Source organism: Excalfactoria chinensis, chromosome 7, assembly GCF_039878825.1.
Source record: "Excalfactoria chinensis isolate bCotChi1 chromosome 7, bCotChi1.hap2, whole genome shotgun sequence".
NCBI lineage: Eukaryota > Metazoa > Chordata > Aves > Galliformes > Phasianidae > Excalfactoria > Excalfactoria chinensis.
The window spans coordinates 7107632-7111230 of NC_092831.1; the positions used below are offsets into that span (position 1 = coordinate 7107632).

Sequence of the window (3599 nt, forward strand, 5' to 3'; positions counted from 1 at the left end):
GAGGTTGTGAGTTTTAAGAATACAGAATATTGTTAACTTTCACCAGTTCTCTGGCTGTACTGAGAATTTTTCCTTAAGCGCGGCAAAGGCAATGTCATTTCTCCTTGACTGAGAATCTCTGATACATTATAACAATGGAATTTGCCATTCGCTGCATTGCAGTGACTTGCTTTCTATAATTTGCCATTAAAATGCCTCTACCTGAACAGTGCAAATTATGAATTAAATTGCCACAGGAAAAAAATGAACCTATTTTTTGATTCCATCTAAAAGCAGACTGCTGTAGTCTCCTTGCTTGTAATAATCATTCCTCTCTTCCCAACAATTTAACTCACCTTTAACTCACAAAAAGGGCAGTATGTACCAAGACCTTCTTTACTTCTGTTTTATAAATGGGCTTTCTCCCATCCCTGCCCCTGCAATGAAACAGTTAAGACTACATTAGAAATTCAACCTAATTAAACTCACAAGAAAAAAATTATATATATATAATATATATAATATATATATTTCTTCCAAGAACACACATATATTTTTATCAGGACATCCGTATTTGTGCCTTGGTGTATTACGTAGTATGCACATAGCTCTGAGAGATGCTCTGCTTGTTGAAGGGAAAGTCTCCACACAATCCCTTTTGGCCTAATATCAACTTCAGCAAAGTCTGTTGTTGCTTGAGAAAGCACTGACAAACTGTTGCTTTTCATTAACTGGTCTTCTCTCTCATGAAAAACAATTGCATAAGACATTCAAATGGGAAAACATACTTACATCTGCAATTCCACCAGCTGTCTGCCTCTACTCTGAAACTAAAGAAAGAGAATATTTCATGGTAGACTGTAAGATGCAAACGTTCACAACACATAAATATGTCCTTTCTGATGCCACCTTTATTTATGACATTTTATGCATAATGGTTTTTCCTCTCTCCCCAAATGTTATTTGTTAGACATTTGTAAAATCTGAGGCATTAGACTCCTTTCAATGTGATATTTTTATGTGCATTCCTAAGTGGACTGGCTGGAAAAGAAGATTATGTGATCTGTATTACATTTCTGGCACCAAGCTCACAGTAGTAAATTCAGCATACTTGTGATAACAGCAAAAGTTTTGATAACACCTTTGGTCACACAAAGATACAGAATAGCTAACCCTTCACATGTCACCCGTCACTGCCCTTATTCCTATCCCAAAGCTAACAGCTCTCTAGTTTTCACTGATAAACACTGATATGATTTTGCATATCATTTGCCATTGCTGTTTGACACTTTTCTAGACCTGTTTTCAGGTATGTGAGCATCTTGGGAAGCTCCTAGACCTAAGGAGCGGTAGTGATCCATCAGAATGTAGTGGAGCAGGAGCTAACTCTGGATGTGTGCATTTTTCCCACTATACGTGGTGGAATGCTGAAAGCAGTTGAGAAGTTGCCCACGGCCAGGATAACCACCTTAATGCTAATAAAGTTGCTTAGTGAGTGCAGCTCGCCCTAGGTGTATTTATTTGATTTAAAGAAGAACATCTCCACAGTGTCTTTAACAGCATAGATTCTGTGGTGACGCTGAAAAGCAGACTTTAAATTAGGTTACCTGAATTAATTACCTCAGAACTATTTTCTTTCAATTAGCTGTTTATGAAATGTTTTTTCTACTTCAAAAGTAGTAAATAAGCCAGTTAAGATCTTTTGCAGCAAATATCAATGAATCTATACTGATTTATCTAAGATCTTGCCTTCTAGCTTGGAAAAGCTCAGTATTCTTACTGCTGCTTACATAAAGTGGCATTTCTACAGCCACTGGATGAAACATGCCTTTAATCCAAGTACATCAAACAAGAGGTACTAGATAAAACATGAAAACCACATTTTAAAATATAAATAAGTGTTTTCACACTCAACATCCAATTTTTCCCCCTAATGATTTCTATCTGCAGTATACAGTATATTTTGGCTCACCTAGATGTTTAACAGATAAGAAAATGATTCTACTTATTGATTTCCTTTCACATCTAGCAGATAAATCAATAAGATGTGTAGATGAAGGTCTATTACAATCCTTTCTGGTGACATCACTCTTGCCTGAAGTTTCTACAGTGATGACCCTGGAGTTTCTCTATGAGAGGCCATTCAAACAAAAGAATATAGTAAAACCAAATGTCCTTTGTGGGTTTAAGCTATAACTTCTCCTTTGTAGGAGAGCTTATGTCTTAATTAATATTTCTGCTACAATGCAGGCACAATTTTCTGGGACAAAACCAGAAAGCAGAAGAAAAAAAAAAAGCAGGTATATTATTTCATTGTTCATTTTAAATAACCCCAACTACACTCAAATGTGTTGTACCATCTAATACAAGAGAGCTCCCATATCCAGTGTTTCTGAAAAGCTGTACACTAAGTACCATACAGATGCTAAAGGTGTCCCATCCTTTGTACAAGTGTTGTGATTACTGTAGATCTAATCAAACAGCTCTTTAAAGTTTTCTAATGAAGTGTCCAGAAATATCCCCCAAAAGGATTCATGATTCTAGGACTGCCGATACTATTTTATAAGCATCATGTCCAAAGGAAATTTCAAGAGTGACTTGAAATGCATACAATGTGAGATGGCTTTGCATTGCTCACATTGACCTGCTTTTTTCTTAGCATGACAGGCAGCATGAAATAAGTAGGAAGCATCTTAGTTTGAAAATGTCACAAGTGAATTCCCAAGTGCAGGATCAGAATCACTGGCTGTTCAAAAAGACTTGAAAAAGCACAGACAACTTCTGAAGATGTCTGAAACTAGAAACAAGAGATGAAGAGAGGATGGAGGGAGTGAAGAGACTGCCGTTCCCTTCACTCCCTCCATCCTCATCACATGCATTGAAAGTGAGCTGGGAAAGCCATCTCCTTAAGAATAGCTGAGACAGGAAGAAAGGTTAAGATGGGCAATTGGGCAGGGGAAAAAGCATGCAAGATGATGAAACCTACATGAGATTTTTCATGTTTGAATAGGAAAAGCAAATTTTTGAGCTATTGTGCTGACCACAAATCACGGAGATAGGCTGTGAATATCAGAGTTAAAGTCAGACATGCCAGCAGAGAATACTGCCCAATTCCAGGTCCTCAAATAATGCTATGCGATTACATAGACTTGAGATAACAAAAAATTTTGATGGGTCAAGGCTGTTAATAGAGCATTTTGGCTTACTCTGCTGTCATCCCGGCTGCAAATAGTGTTGCCATCTGCTTTCCTCTGTGTCCTCATCCAGACTACCAGATGTGCCCTTGAGAGACTGAAAAAAAAAGGAAAGAATAAATGAAGACCACCATCATTTCAGCTTGAGGTTTGTGCCAGTCATTGGCAAAACTCTTTTGTCTATAGGTAGCCACGCAGTGTTAAGACAAATGGATTTTCTACTGGGAAAGTATTTTCCAAGAATAATGTTGGGATTTAGCCATGAGACCCTCATAAGCATAATGGAAATCAATATGGAGGCTTTGAATGGTCTCTTAGTTCTGTATTTCCTACTGATCACTCTAACTTTTGAAATTGTTTCTTAGAGATGTCATTAATTTACCAAAACCATAATCACTGTACATCATTTATGTACAGCAACAACAA

At 37.2% G+C, this 3599-nt stretch overlaps 1 long non-coding RNA gene across 1 annotated transcript; it reads right to left on the reverse strand.

Annotated features, from left to right (window-relative positions):
* Nucleotides 1-335: 335 nt before the first annotated feature.
* On the reverse strand, nt 336-3272 carry LOC140254524 (uncharacterized). Its single transcript, XR_011904249.1, has 3 exons — nt 3186-3272; nt 772-809; nt 336-416 (listed from the first exon to the last, which is right to left on the reverse strand). It is a non-coding gene; the product is annotated as an uncharacterized lncRNA (long non-coding RNA).
* Nucleotides 3273-3599: the final 327 nt, after the last annotated feature.